We start from the raw sequence: 17,053 nt of genomic DNA, 5'->3' as shown, positions 1-17,053 counted from the left end.
GAGTTGTTACCCACCCCCCCCCCCCCATTCTTAACTTGTTCTTCATCTCATTATTGGAATTTAGTTTTTCTTTCAGGGTCCATGTTTACCCTTGAGTGAGAGATTATTGGAGTTTGAGTTTGCTATCAAAATATTTAGCAATATTACATAGTTGCAGTATATCCTTGCATGAGCAATCTTTGTATACTGTAGGAGGCACAACTTGTTTGTGCCACACAAACACAAAAAGCCCAAAATAGAGGGAAGAAGCTGTTTACACAACAAAGGTTTTGCACCAAAACAGGGCTCTAAACATTTCCTTGTCGGATTTATTTACGGGACTTGCTCATGCGTTCTCATTGTCTATAACTGTCAGCTGTTCGGCATAACAATGCTGTCAGCCCATTTTACAGTGATAAAAAAGGGTATGGCTAAATGGGTCGCTGATCCAAGCAATAGCAAATGATTAATGAGTAGAGAGGATGTGTTGCCACGCGGGATAACATAACAGTTATGGATGTTACACCATTGCCAACCAAAGAGAATGGACAGGTAGAGAGCCTGAAGAACAGAAAATCTGTATTTGTTTTTGCTTGTAGACGTCTTAGTTTTTATCTTTGTTTAAATCTGGGGGGTGGTAAAAATAGGGTTATTGGTGGTGAAGGGACATGGTGAAGGGACATGTCAGAGCACTATGATTGTATCAATTTTGTTTTACCCATCCCAACTGTTGATTTCACTTTGAGCAGAGTGTATTAACTGTAGCAACCATTTAACATCTGGTTGAGTTGAAGTGCAATCCAAGTAGCCCTCACACCACCCAGACCCATCTCTTTATTCTTACCACCTATCATCCAGAGAGAGAGAGAGAGACAGCTAGAAAGAGGGAGGGGGGAAGAGGTATAGAGAGAGGTCGACAATGAAGCTTTCTCTTTTGGTAATTTACAAGCTTGAGCTGAGCTGGGGACAGGCTGTGATCTGTATGCTGCATCTTGTGTGTTATCTAGTCACAGTTAAAGATGGTACCGCTTTGCGATGACCCCTGGGAGAGGCTGAATGGGTGGGGAAGAAAAGGGACCATTTGATTAGCGCACCACTGGTGGAAATTTGTCTTCAAATTGATGCTAAATGGGAACATTAGGATATCAAAGCTGCCCTTCACTCTCACCGTCAACATGCAGTGTCTGTGGAAATAGCATAAACTATCTTCTATACCCATTAGTCATTCAGTGTAGCTGCCTGCTGGATGTCATTGTAAGGCTTACATGATTTGACTTTCTTTGGGAGGCATAGTTGTGTAGAGACAAATGGAGAGCGTTTGTGTAAGAAGGCATGCTGATGATGTACACCCAAGTCCTTCATTGGATTGTTTACATTGATGGCTTCTATTTTGGTGAATATTACCTCACATGCTGGTGTTAAAATGGTGGTTGCTCATGTCAAGTCCCTGCTCACTGTGCTGTTAGTGTACATTCAGAGGATCTTCTGGACACTTTCTTTTCTACTATGACACTTAATGTTACTTACCTGGAAATGCACTTTCACAACAATGATCCCTCTTTGTCTAAGAGAGGCTCCAACTGTGTCTAACATGTAAATGTAAGGTTTGTGGTTCTGACACGATGAGACTGACTGGTCTTGAGGGGGAAGCCAGGGGACTAGACCTCTCTGAGCAGGCAGCTGAAGTGTCTGTCAGAGACGCCTGCTGCCGATGCTGGGAGCTAACAGCAGGTGCTGTTCCTCGAGTTCAACCCTAAACGCTCCTCAATCTAATCTCCTCGTTGCTGTTTGCTGTGGGTTCCTAGTACTGTTTGAGGACGCCTGCACATGCTGGTGATTTAACCAACTGTCAGGGTCAGCTGTAGAGATGGCATCAGACACATCATCAGGTGGCTATAGTTTTCAAGAGCTAAAGAAACACTTGGTTGCCAGGTTGGCTCAATATCCTCTTTATTTGTGTAGTCGTCAGTTCAGGTGCTATTCATGAGGGATTTTATTGTAACCATTTCAGTAATGAATAACAATAAGTTGAAAGTAAGCTATATCAGTCCATTGAAAATTAAGAAATTGGTCTGAAAGGGATGTCGATTGTTTTGAGAACAATGATGTACTAATTTAACAACTACAGGAGCCAAGTCTGATGGACATAACTCTATCCTGGCCATCTGGGCCCTGCCTCTTTGCCTCTGATAATGTGTGTGTGTGTGTGTGTGCCTGTGTGCTTGTGCCTGTGTGTGCATGTGCATGACTGCAATTACAGGCCATTAGCCACAGATTGATAGCCCCTCTTTGAGCTAATGCATTTCAAGAGTAGAAAACAAGATAAAGGAAAAATGACAATAAATACATAAATGAATAAAATGCCACTTCCCATTACTCCCTTCTAGGCCATGTCGGTCCACTGAGACTCTGCCGCTTATTACAGTAACGCAAAGAAACGTAGTTGTGAAAAGGCATTTGAAGCGTAGTCATTTGCAGAATGGGGAGTAAGCAGACCAATAGAATATTGTCATATTTTCACTTGTTGCAAAGATTTTCATCTGATGTATGAACACGTACACTGCTCAGTGTGAGCTACTTTGCCTAAATGCACAGAGACACAGGACAAAGTGAAGTGTGTGTGTGCGAAGAAAAGAGAGGTTTGGAAAGCAGTTAGCAGCTCTATAATTGATAAGATCTGAGGTGTAACTGTGAAGGCTCTATCTCCAACGTGGGTAGAAGCCCCAACCAACCGCTGTTCAGACAGCATACAATCAATACCTTCACACTCAAACAAAACACTCTACGTGGGTAAAGGTGTCTGTGTGCATCAGTTGTCAGCTTTACACAATCCTATATCAGGTTGAAAAATATATCCTTATATTAAACCCTAACAGACAAACTTTCATAAATACAATAAATAACTACAAATGTTGTGTTTGTTTAATTTCTGATCTGGTTAAGTGCCTGGTTGTGCCTAGTGTAGTTGAGTAACAACCAATTTCACCTCCCCTGCACCCCCCCCCCCTTGCCCCTCCTTTCCTTTTCTCCTCCCCTTTTCTCTTTTCTTCTCTGTGAGTGACAGTGTGGGGCCTTGGCCCTCCCTTGTCCTGTGACTGCTGGGTTATAGACCCTTAATTATCAATTATGGGGCCAGACTTCCACACCTGGAGCAGGCTGGGCTGAGAATGAGCTCAGCCCATTAGAGGGGACCCCCGGCTGGGCTGTTTATGGAAGGTGCTGGGCACTGGACTGAGTAGGTGTTAATGGACCTGACACTGTCACTGACTGTCTACACAGTAACTGTTAATGAGGAATGCTACACTAACCAATGCACTGGTGGCTTGCTGTGTATGAGAAATGGTTTTGGATTACTGACTATGCCAAGCTAGATGATGCTTGACTTATACTAGGGAAATAAATTGTTGTGTCGCTTTATTTGGGGTTGTTTTGCGGGTAATCTAAGCCAACAGATGCTTGAGGATTTTGTCTCTTTCATACACTAATATTGTTCTTATTCATTGTGTTGGAAATATTCTAGATCTTCAGATATTGTTTCCGACATTGAATTTATAAATAAAAAAAATGGACACAATGGTTGTTACAAACAGGTTACCACAAAGCCACATTAATGTGTTGTATTGCTCATTAACTGAACACAACTTTTGTTATAGAACACAGCAACATTTATGACAAACATAAATCTAAAGGCAAACAGTTTGTTTAAACTGCGATTTGGTTATGGAACTCCAATTCATTATGAACATACCGATTCAACCATTATTGCATCTGTCTCTCCTTTTAGAATTGGCCACATAATCTACGTTGTTCTTCACCATAGGGGTTGGGGCTTTGTTTAGTGTGCATCTAACAACCTCATTGACGTAAGTATGAGAAGCATCTCTGGGTTTGTAACAGCATTAGGAAAGGAATTCACTCAGTTGGCAAATGATGACTGCACAGTTTTGTTTTCCAGGCAGTTTGACAAGGGGAAAAGGTTTACTGTAGGTCAGAGTTACGCCAGTAGACATCTCCACTGTTGTAGTGTAAATAAGACCCTGACAACAGGCTTCAATCGCACTCCTGATTTGTGTGTAAACCAATCCAACACATCTTTCAAGTTTAAGGAGGCTTTTTTTTTTTTTTTTTTTTTTATGTGTGTGTGTGTGTGTGCAAGAACGGAAGTGAATAGCTAAGACACTTATTTTTGTAAGATGCTAATCAAAACGCTTTTATGGAATTTAAAATAGATTGAAAACCTGCTAATCTTTTTCCCCACAGTGAAAATCTCTTTGTGTTATATGAAAATATCTTTGATATAAAAGCCGAGATTTCCCTTTGTGTTTGAGCTAGCTTTTCACAACTCACAGCCACCTAAACTTCATTCAGAAAAACTTGCTACTAAACATTGACTCAGTTTGTTAATGATGAAACTCTTCACACTAAATTCCCGTTTACTTTAAAGCACATGCATGCTAAACATTGAACTTATCCAAGCAAAATGTGCAAAAATTTGAAAATACTCTACGGACCCTGACCCTATTGTGTGTATTGACACAATGTAAATGTGTCAAAAACAATATAAGGTTCTCTTCCACAGTTACAAAACATGTTTTAGACAAAGTAAAACATGTCATTGTGTAAAAGCAACAATGGAAATAAAAATATATTAAAAAGGAACAGCTGGTACTACACTTGAGGTTGTGCCAATCTGGCTGAATATTTGTTTATGTTTGCTGTTCTTACACTTAATTTTATGAATAAAATCTAGCCTACATCTTGCACCATACTATTTGGAGAGTTTACACTACCATCATACATCTGAACTAGGGTGTGCTTTCTCTGTGTTCATCCAAGATTGGTCAAGACTGAGGGAAACCAGCGGAACTAATCCCAGTTTTGATGGTCTGTCCAGAGCACATTGTCCCTTGGGGAACTATCAATAAAGTTGTATTGAAATGTATTGAAATGATTTTTGATGTAATGCACGATAACTCTGTTGCTATGGTGATATACTTATGTACACTGTTCCTCTCTTATTATGAATCTGTTAGCCCTTCACTGTTTGTGTATCCACAGTAATTTTTCAAAACACACACATGCATTGTTGACTGCTTTTATACCCTAATATATCCAGTATCATTTCATTGTTTTTTAGATAATAAAGTAAACAACTGAAAATCTTGTATTTTAAAGACTGATTTGTATACCAACGCAACATAGATGTTAAATACAGATGATGTAAACTAGTTACTGCGAGACAAAGCCTCTATCCCCAGAACACCTGAACCATGGGACATGGTTAATGACGCAAGTTCATGTCCCATGTGTGGTAGCGTGTCATTAAGGTGGCAGGTGATCAGGGTCGGGGGGGGCAGTGGGGAACAAGTTGACGCATGTGACACAGTAAACTGCAAAAGAAAAATTACGTCTAGCTTTGAGTGTTGACAAACTACATTGCATTCAAACAAATAAGTACATAGACATTATTGAAAATATGTTTAGAATGTCAGAAAAATAATGGTATGATGACTATTGCAACAGGAGTCACCCATTTCCCTTCCCAAACACGTCAATGAAAATCAAGAAATTCTTCCTGTTTATCTCCTTTAACCACTCATTTCTTGCAGCTTTGACTGTGCAGTTCCTCCATTCCTGGAAAGCCTGTGGTATTGACACACCATGGGCTCGTCACATGATGATGACCACAACTTCGGAAAAGAGGGTTGACATTAAACAGGTGATTTGTCACAGCCTTGTTTTCCAGTTTGTTTTCTGTTCCGTGTCAGCTGACACAAAACATGAGATTTAGGAGAAGCCACTTACAGCACTCCCCCCAAAAAGGGATCAATGTGAGCCCACCTCAGAACCCAGAGCTGACAGGACTGTTGACTATTAATCTCTCAAAATGGCCGTTGTCATAGACCAAAAAAACATTTACAACCGTCAAAGATTGGACAATACGTCGGTGGAGGTTGACTTCTTGGAATCTCACAATCAAAAGCCTTTCTCATTTCAGCTTAAAGGCTGTAATGCCCATCATCCGACTAATATCCCTCTCGGTAACAATACGTCTCCCTTGTAAGTGGTTGACATGGCCTGGGGGCGAGTGGGGTGGGCCTGTGCCATTTAGGCCTCATCAGACTGTATTTGTCTGCGTTATTGGATTGTCTCCTTGTCGCACACTGCCGGTGTGAAAGCTGGTGCCCGAGGCGCAGCTGTGTACCCCGACCCTCCCCCGCTCTCTCTCTCCCTCCATCGCTCCCCTCCAAGACCCCTTCTTCCTTCTCCACTGGGAGGAGCTCTTTAATCCTGGATTATTGTCCCAGACTCACAGCCCTTGGATTAGAAATGGGGAAAAGGGCACCGTCAGCGCTCTTTCTTTAGCGGCTCAATGGATTACATGGACAGACGTGAGCGGGAGCAGAGCAGCCTGGGACTGTGGCCGCCTTGCGCCTCTGCAGCCAGCCGGCCAGGCAGGACCTTACATGGAGATGGAAAAAGGGCTGGATCAAAACACACACACACACAGTACAGCGGAGAGTTTATTTTTCCATCCTCGTTTTTAGACGTTGCGTCGATAGGTTGTGAGGAGAAGATTTAAATGTAATATATATTAAAATTTAATTTATAGTAATCCACTCCACAAGAAATATCCTAAAGGATTATAATATATCTACATTTACATTTAGTAGACGCTCTTATCCAGAGCGACTTACAGAAAGTACAGGGACATTCTTCATGAGGAAAGTAGGGTGACATGCCTTGCCCAATGGCAGATTAATGCATGTCTAATGGTAATGGTAGATTCTCTTTTCCAGTGTGTTAGATTGACTGTGAAACCAATTCTAGATAACAGGTGGATCCTTAACCACCAGCATTTCCTCCATCATTTACTCATCCTTTATTGTAAACATAATGTGTGTGTGTCTCTCTCTCCATACATGTGTACTGGTGCATGCCCAGCCACGAGGCAGACTCCTTAGCCAGTCTCCTCCACCCTTACAATCAGCTGGTATTGACTGGTATTGAACCTTGTCAATGAGAGGAAAGTCTCGGTGTGGCCCTGAAAGCAGTTTCCTGTGGGCTGACCCGATCAATTTGCTTCAGCACCCCAAACACACGGCACAGTGGAATGCAGGCTATGTCGGCTATATCGTTTTGTGCATGTTGGGTATTTTATCGAAAACAATAATGTCTCCATCTGATAAATGTTTGTGTCATTGACGACACAATGCACAGTAGGAATAAATACCAAAATCTCCAAGACAGGCATTCTTATCATACTTAAATTCTTCGCCATCACATATCTTCAACAGCATCTTTGAGATTAATGCAGAGGAGTGCGGCCATATTGAGATTGCCAGGTGTCTAATTTGGTTTTTGTCACACATAATTGAAACCAGTCTCCCTCCCCCTCTTTCTCCTCTTCCTCCCCCTTCCCCCTTTTCTGTCTCCCTTCCCCCTCTTTTTGCAGACAGAGAGAGCACTGCCCTTATAAGGCAGTCAGCCTGTTCTGAATGTGACGTCTCTTTCCCAGCACCAGCAGTGCTTTCTGGCAGAATGTGGTGTAAAGCCCACATCTCAGTGCCCATCTGAGGAAGCCACTCTCAGGCTTTGGGTTTGATAGCTCCAGCTGTCTGGTTTTATGTTTAGGTTTTTATGTGTTGGTCTGTCTGTCTGTGTGTGTGTGTGTGCGTCTTTGCATACGTGTGTGCTTGTTATGTGTTTCTAACCCTGAATCCCATCACATTTTTCTGCAAGGGAGATTTGGTTGGAATTTGAGTCTCTTTATGGTGTGTTTGGCTTGAGGTGGGGGGAGGTGCTGTATGTGCGCATGTGCTGGAGAGATAAAAATGGTGTGTGTGTGAAGAGGAGAGACAAGATGCTGAGTCAGGTGGGGTGATGCATGAGTATTGTGGAGCAGGTGTGGAGCGACCATTTCACACACCAGAGTTGCACAGCCGTGCACACATCATTCTCCCAGTCCCTTTATATCTTCCTCTCTGTTACTGGTTTCTTCACTTTCTCCTTTCCCATCCCTACTCATTCCCTTCCCTCGCCCTCCTGCTCTATTCTTCCCTTCCTTCCTCTACACCTTCATATTTCTCATTCTGTGGAACTCCCCTCCCCCACACAGAGTGATGTGTGTGTGTGTGTGTCTCTGTGTGTAGCTCAGTCAGGGGAAGCAGCAGGGAGGGATGTTCTTTGGGGAAATAGAGGACGTCAAGCAGTCTGCTTCTTTTGGAGAACGATCAGCTTCCCGTCGTCTCTTTCTCTCTAAGAATCTGTGATCTCTCCGTTCAGGATCATTCTCCCCCTGTCCGGGTGGCTGTATTATTATGATTTCTTTTCTACTCATCCCTCTGTTTTCTGTCTGACTTGCCTTTTCAATAATCCGTTTGCTTTCGACTTTGCTTTTGTATCTCCTTCTCTTCGTCCTACACTCTATCTCTGTCAACTCTCTCTCTCTCTCTCTCCATCATTGTGTTGAAGCAGACCAAACAGTCGTGATAATCTCCCACCATTACAAACCCCTTACGGAATACTCTCAAACAGCCTATTCAAAGCCAAGCCCTCCATCCATTTATCTCTCGATCCTCTTCATTTCCCTTCTTTCCTCTCTCTCTTTTCTTCGTACACCCACGGTGCCTTTCAATTATCTTGCCCTCGCCTCTCGCAAATCGCTCTCCGGTCGCCGGGAAACAGCTTTTCTGCGCAAATATTTGCCTTTCATGAATATGCTGTCATTAAGCTACTGGCCTAGGTGTGGGCGCAGCCCCTGTCGACATGTTAATTGCAGCTGTACAAGGGCCTCTTGCGGCATTCCTAGCCTGGAAGGAATCTGGCAGGAACACAGAGCGGGTACACAGACCGTCTGGGTCAAGACGAGACGAAGAGGAGCAGTGAGTGCGTGTGTGTGTGAGGGAGGGAAAGAGAGAGAGAAAGAGAGGAAGAGAGGGAGGAAGGAAAGGAGAGAGAGAGAGACAGAGAGAGAGAGAGACAGAGACAGAGAGAGAGAGAGAGAGAGAGAGAGAGAGAGAGAGAGAGAGAGAGAGAGGAAAAGAGATAGAGAGAAATATAGAGCTGGTATGTGTCACAAAATATTTCCCTGAGGTGCGCGTGAGTATGTGTAATGTGTCTACAGTCTGTGTAGTACAAACAGTGTTTACAGTGTGTACAGTGAGAGTAAAGTGTGTGGTGTCAGATCACCTGGATGAAGACCAAGAGGCTATCCATGAAAAGGTGGATCAGAGAGACTTTCAATTTGGAGCGGGTGTCTGTTGCACAAAGATTTGTGTTGGGCAGCAACAAATTTGAATTTGATAAGGAATGCAGCTGTTGGAGCTAAATTAAAGTTGGTTGTGTCTTTCTTTTGCTCCATTTGTTTTCCTGGACAGCTTGGCAAGCCTACTGGCTGTGGAGGCCGAGGGCTCTGGCACTAGAACGTCACCTGCCCCTGATGCCAACAGAACCCACAGCACGGTTAGAGATGGATGGAATGGGTTGAAAGTCAGGCAGATGGACAGACATACAGAGAGACAGGCGGGCAGATAGACAGACAGGCAGACAGAAAGACAGGTAGCCAGGCAGTCTGGCAGACAGATGGGCAGACGGGCTGGCAGACAGACAGACAGAGTCTAATAGAACCACCACTCACCATTTTCTCCCATTGTGGCTTGTGAATCTCATGTGTCTCATATTCTTTTTATCCTGGTGACACCTGGCCTCTGAGAGAAGGCTTGGACCAGAAATTGAGGGCTGAAGGCTAAAGCATCACATGAGTCAATCACACAAGCTCACACAAGTACATACCGCTATTGTCTCTGTCCTATCTTATGTTTGTCTCTCTGCTGGTCTTGTCTTGTGAGTTCCTCAGTCAAGGCACTGGAGTGTCTCAGAGATGTGTCCCTATAGAATATTTAATATGAATGCACAAGTCTGCAAAGTGTATTCACGTGTGTGTGGGTGGATGGATGATCCCTTCAGATTCTCTTCCTCCCACACCTCTCCTCCATCTATTACTCCTTCCTTTCCCTCCATTTCTTCTTTTCTTCACTATAATCACCCTCTTCTTACCCTTCTTCCCGTTTTATGTACACCATCACCTTCCCACTACTACCCCCTCCCCTGTCTCTCTTCATCTTGCTATCGCTCCATCTCTTCCCACTCCCACCCTTCCTATCACCTACTCTCTTTCTCCCTCCATCATTCCCTCTCCTCCTGCCCTGCACGTTCTCGAGGGGATGAACCTGTAATCGGTAAGGTCTATGAATAGCACAGTGCAGCTCTCACAGCAACATGCTCACCTTCCTGTCAGACACCTCCCTCCTATCACTGTAAGCCCCCATCAGCAGCTGCACCAGCTCCTAGCCATACCCAACAGAGCGTGCACATTCACAGCAGAATCAAAATGAATTTGAACTGTGAATTGTCATTGTTGTGCTGTGTCATTTGAGCTCTTCAAAATGTGCAATTGTTCTGTGTGAAGCGTAAAGTTTTGTGTCATCAGTAACCCAGGCATCATAGCCATCCCTTTCTTAGCAACGAACACATGGACAATTTCAAATTCATTCACATGCGGTCTTGTACCATGATCTGAAATGAAATAGCATTTAATAAACCTGATGATAAGGGAGTTTCCCTCCTGGAGCTCCACTGCTGCACAGCACACCAGTCAGCGTGTGAAAGTATGTTCCATGTTGGTCAGCAGCTGCGTGTGCAGTCGTCAAGCTGTTACATGTCAATGGCAACCCGGAGACTGGTTGATTTCCTGACGACAGTGAGAGCATCACCGCTGTCTCCCCCAGCAGCCACAGCAGCGTATCAGGGACATGGAGCTCCCTCCCCCCGCTCCCCTTCCCCAGCCACCACCCTCAAATCCCTCTCTCCACAGGGCTGATTTCTGGATTAAAGGGGAGATTTTCACACCTCTGAATTGTGCTGTGGAGCTCAGGCATCTTTTCACACATCTTTTCTTCCTCAACGTTCATCCAGATGGGAGCCTTACACTGTTTACACAGAATTTATGGACAGGGTGGAGTTGGACGGTGCTAAGTATGGGCAGGGGTTTTTAGGGGCTTGTAAAGGGAGGTGAATGAGAGATTATTGCACTAAAGCCCTTTTTGAATGGGTTTTGGATGATATGGGGATGTGAATCTTCTGAAAATTAAACATGATAACCAAAAATCTGAGCTTCTCATGCCGATTCCGTTTCATAAAATATACGCCATGATCATGATGCAGGATTATGTGCTTGGCTCAATACAATTTAAATGTGTTCTGTTCTTTCAGTGTTCACATCATTCAGAGGCTAGATATTCTCATGTATTGTGGAACAATGGAAAGTCAAAGACTTGAAGATCACAAATATTCCTCAATTGCCATTCAATCATTCATCTCCAAAGCCCTACTCTTTTGGTCAATTCTTCCTCTTTTTCTCCTACCAATCTTCTCTTTCTTCTGTCTCCAGCCTCTGGCCTCACCTTACCTCAGCAAGCCTGCCTCTGATGTCCTGTTCCATGTTCCTCTGTGAAACGTTGTTTTGACGCTCTGGGTTCCACATTCCACCTCACAGCATTCCGACCTGACGGCCGGCAGGAAGAATCCAGGGTCTGTGATTATCCCATCATATTTCATTTCTCCACTCTGCCTCTACCCCCCCCCCCCCCCCGCCCACCACCACCGTGGAATGTCTCTTTCATTTGTTTCAAGAGAGCTTTATTGTTTACCATGAGATTTGCATAGATTTATTGATGCATTCCAAAAATTTTATTGATTGAATGATTGATAGTCAAAATGTTATTGATTTTGTTTTGATTGATCAATCGTGTGAGATTTACTTGTTGCAAACAGATGGTATGTGTTAAAGAAGATTGTGAAGAGGGAAAGATGGAAAAGAGAGAGAGAGAGAGAGAGAGAGAGAGAGAGAGAGAGAGAGAGAGAGAGAGAGAGAGAGAGAGAGAAAGAGAAAGAAAGAACATGCAGTGGATGCTTGTTCTTCAGTAGAAAAATGTTTTATATGCATTCAAACGTGTGAATGCTCATTTAATGTCATACTCTCATACATGGTCAAATATAATACGATTAATACCAACCTTTGTCTGCAAGCAACTTCCAGCTTATTATTTTAGAATAAAATTCCTTTTAATCCTTACTGCAAACCTGTATGCATACAAATACCCACAATTACACACAACAATTAATGTCAGGTGTTGATTGCCTTGAATCAACAACAATAACTATGTGCCTCATTCAGAGGTGTGTGTACTGTATGTGCTTCTCCATGACAGAACAAAGCCTAGCTTGAAACGGAAGAAGTGTGTCTTTGTCAGTTGTTGAACTATCAGTGTATCTCCTGACATCTGACTAACAATCATTTCTCACTTCTCTCAAAACCATATGAATGTAGCATACTCTAAACAGTGTACACAGGACATCCTGAACAGTTGATTTGTTGTGTATCTTAGTCATTCACATCTGTGGTTTGTGACTAATGGATGCACCTCCCATAAGGACTTACAACGCAATACACTGCAGTGAAAACATTCAATTCAATCCAACTTTATTGCTGATTTAGGACAGGTGCCTCAGAAGTGAATTATTGGTATTCAAACTTAACTGCACTCTGCACAAGTTATATACCAACAAATACAGTTGGGTTATTATTCTAAGCATTGTTTATAAATAGAATTGACATATTTGTTTTTTAACATTTCTGTCATTTTCTAGACCTCTTTCTCTCTCACACACACGTGCACACTCTCTCCCACATGCAACCTCTACTGAACACCCCCGACCTCTATAGAATTGTCAACTATTTAAAACTATTGTAACAAGCCAATGTGTATGTGTAGGTGTTTGAGGTTACAGACTGCTGTGTGATCCAGATAATGGTTGTGTGTCTGACTGTGCTCTATGCACAAGTCTGCCTAATGATTTTAATATGGCTGTAAATTAGAATCAGATTAAACATAGATTCCCACTAAGACATTAGAATGCACTTGGCTGAGGACTTGATGCTTCTATTGACATCCTCACGTAAAGTCAGGTTTCACATGCTTTGGTAGGAATATGTTTGCATGTGTGTGTGAGTGTGTGTGCCTGTGTGTGTGTGTGTGTGCACGGGTGTGTCTATGTGAGTGTGTGCATGAGTGGTAGACTGTTGTTTGAATGTGAGTGGTGGTAACATGCAGGCAGCTCTTAACCTGAGCCTCTGCCTCATTAGGGCTGTCTCTGTTGCCATGGTTGTCTATTAGAGCACTCAGATTAAAGACTGATTTGCATGTGAAAGATGAAGCTTGTTAGAGAAGGAGAGAGAGGCTGAGTGTGTCTGCTTGTGTGTGTCTCCTTGTGTGTTTGTGTGTGTGTGTGTGTGCACCCACGCAAGCAAGAGAGTATGTGGTTTAATGTTTGTGTTTGTATGCAGGCACGTGTTTTTATGTAGATATGCATTCTGTGCATGCTTGTGTGTGGGCTTGGTTTTGCAGTCTAACCTTTGTGTGCACGAAAAAGACATCCAAACATGACCATGTAACAGCATCAGCACAGCCTTTCACAAACAGACAACACACAGAAGACACACACAAAATGTCCTAACTGGGTGAGAAGAACAGTGCAAGCTTAGCATGTAAGGGATAGAGTCTTGATGCTTCAGTAGATACCAGGAAGAGTTCTGTGAGACTGTCAGTCTACTGTGGTTTCCCTGTGTGTGGGCCACAGCAGACCACAACAGCACTGCACACTGTAAGCTGACAGCTGGCCTTCTACATATGTAGGCCAACGCATCTGGCTTGCTCTCCCTCCATTTCACTTGTTCCCCTCCCCTGAATAGAGAGAGCTTGAAGGAAGAAGTGAGGAGGGAGCAAAAAGGGAGAAAGGTTTGAAACTAATCTTGTCTTGTGAAGTGAACAACTTATTAGAGGAGGAAAATAAGTGTCAAAAATAAGAAAGAGAGTGTGAGGAGAAGAAATTGTTGTGGATGGTGTGGAGTTTTGTTGTTGAGAGAGAGACAGAATTGGCTTTATAACTCCCTGTGCACAGTCACTATGGCCACTCAGTAGACAATGACTCATCTGTCTCTCTCTCTATATTTCTGACACTGCTTCTGCTTTTTTTCTCTCTCTTTGTCTCTCCCCATCTGTCCAATCAACCTACACCTGACCATTCATGAAATTCATTGGAAACCAAAACATTTAGGGAAACAGGTTTAAGCATTTAAGTCTCTCTCTCTCTCTCTCTCTCTCTCTCTCTCTCTCTCTCTCTCTCTCTCTCTCTCTCTCTCTCTCTCTCTCTCTCTCTCTCTCTCTCTCTCTCTCTCTCTCTCTCTCTCTTTCTCTCTCTGTCTCTCTGTCAGTCTGTTTTTCCACATGATTCTGTCTGACTCGTGTTTCCCACAACAAGCCTGATGCATAATTGTATTTCGTAATAGTAGTTTGTGTATTCAAGGTCAAACCGTGCAACACTTTAAAGGGTCGACAGACTACTGATTATGCCCACAGGGGGTCTTTGGCATTCCAAACAAACACGTAGGCCTATGTATATTCCCAATCGAAAATGATTTATAGAGTCTGTAATTGGCTATAATAAAAGATACAGTCTGACACATCACAATGCGTATATTAACAATAGCCACCCAGACCCGCAGTCTAAATTCTAATAACAGTCGCTGAAGAGTCTGGAATATTCCGCGTAAAGAAACTCAATCGGCCACAGGCGGCAACAGACACAGAATACCCATGAATATTAATACGGGGTACACGGGGGAGGTTGAGGGCACGCGAGGCGCAGAACCAAAGCCTCCTCCTCGCAACAGATAAACTGGGAGAGGAATAGGGATGATTACACGCATGGTTTTTCACAGGCATTCCCCAAATCTCATTTTCCGTAGTGCATTTTAATGGGGTCTACGCATACACACCTTTTTCCCCTTTAGTCTCTGGTGCTGCCATGTGTGCCGATAAATTCTCTCATTGAGTGGATTTTATGCTTATCGAGAGGGGCTTTGTGTTTTCACGGTTTTCATGCGAGAAAAAGAGCCTTGTCGACCTTTTGTCTTTGTAATGTGTCCGATATCGATGTAACCTTCGGCAGACAAGACAAAACAGACCTGCTGCATAAACGTAATGTGATAGTCATGTTAATCATACAAAAGCATTGATTTCAACAAATATAATAAATGTTGATTAAATTATTAATTGTTACAATTTGAAATGTTCGGAATCGCCTCTTCGGCTTCCTTGTTAGTGTTGGCTGTAATTCAACCCCAGAACATAACACACCAGGGAGTGTTTAATCAAACTCATTCTGTCTCTCAATAATTAAATTCCTCCAAAAAAGAAAGGCACAATTAAGTCATGTCAATATAACCTTGGAAAAAGCAAAGGTCATCAGTCTGGACAGCTCCCGTTTTATTGCATCATTTTATGACTACATCAATGTAACAGTCTACTATTTACATTCCTTTCACAAGCAATTACTCAATAATTACATCGTAATGACTCCTTAATAACACTTTTGTTCACTCACCATTCACTTAAAAAACTATACTGATCTGTATGTGGCAATTATACAGTAATTAGTGTTTTAAATGTATTGAGGTTCTTTAAAAGAAACATTAACAAAGTGTGGATGAACCAGATGGATTTTAAGTGGTCTTTTGTGACACCAACTCTGCAGGTTTGTTTTGTCAATGTCAGACACAAACTAACAAAATAGGATAAAGCCGTGACATTATCATTTGAAAGAAACATTAACGGAACTAATACTGTATGTGATATAATGCTTGAAATTAGATTTTCTTCAATTGCGCTTGTTCTTTTCCAATCCAACCCCTTCTGGAATCTTTGCACCAAATGGTAGCATCACTACTCCTTTACACTGCCTCTTCACAGTTACTATAGAGACAATGTGGAGGTCATGCCTGGCTGAGAGGCTGAACTAGCTGGTTTATACTTTGAGTCTTTGTGTTTCAGACTACCAGACTGTCAACCGTATAGGCTTGTGAATGTACTGCGAAATGACCCTTGGTTGCTCAGCCACAAACATGTGCTCCTCTATCGGCTAGTGTGTCAGCACCGCTGTAAACAACATATGCTTGCTGTACCAGGAAGATGTGGGCTACAGATCTGCTCTCTGTGTATGTGTAACTATGTGTGTGTGTGTGTGATTGTGTATATGTGTCTGCGTTTGTGTAGAAGATCTCTAATGTGACCTGCAAGCCACTTACAGCTAGTCAACAAATATCAGGCAACATCTGGTGTGTTTGGGTGTGTGTGTATGGGCATTTGCAAAGGTGTGATTGGCACCCTGCTTGTGGTGTGAAAGAAAAGCAGCAGATCATGCCATAGTAAATTCACACCTTTGGTAAATGTATCTTCAGATCAGATTTAGTTAAGTATAAAGGTATGTGACTGTCAGGTACAGTTGTCCAGCTTTGCAGGCAAAAATCCTTTGTACGGTTGCATTTAATCTCTGTGAATATAATTCTCTATAAATCATTCTGTAGGTTTCATCTGTGTTTAGACATCATGTTCAGAAATCTAATTCAAAATGCATCAGATAGCCTGTTTTCTCAGGCCTTCTCAAGACAAAGGGGCCTCTGTCCAAATAGAGTGTCCGAGACCAGGGAGTCTAGTGAGAGAGCTCCCCAGGAGAGGGGGCTCTAGATGTAGACACAGGGATACAACACTGGGCGATTGTCAAGCTTAGAGTATTCTCCAGAGAAAAGAGGCAGAGGACAATGCTTGATATGAAGAGTACTGTATACACTCTAACATACACATCATTAAAATAGAACACACTGCTCCAAGCATCTAAAACTACAAACCATTCCTTGACTTGTTACTGAATTATTGTTGGAAAAAGGCACTTCTGGTCCTTGATTTTCTGCTGTACTTTCCACATATACCATTTTTATGTCACGGATTTAATGAACAAAAGGTGAGGTAAGTGTAAATAAACAACACAAGCAGCTGACAAAGAACTCTGTCTTTTCTCATGCTACCTCGAAGCCAGCTGAGCAGTGGTGAACAGCATTGTTAGAAATGACAAAGCTCTAACAAAGGCAGAGGCCATATCACACACACAGTAGGCT

The sequence above is a fragment of the Hypomesus nipponensis genome, chromosome 17 (assembly GCF_054491055.1).
Source record: "Hypomesus nipponensis isolate SF chromosome 17, ASM5449105v1, whole genome shotgun sequence".
Classification (NCBI taxonomy): Eukaryota; Metazoa; Chordata; class Actinopteri; order Osmeriformes; family Osmeridae; genus Hypomesus; species Hypomesus nipponensis.
The sequence above is the reverse complement of the archived record's forward strand: the minus strand, read 5'-3'. Positions refer to the sequence as shown.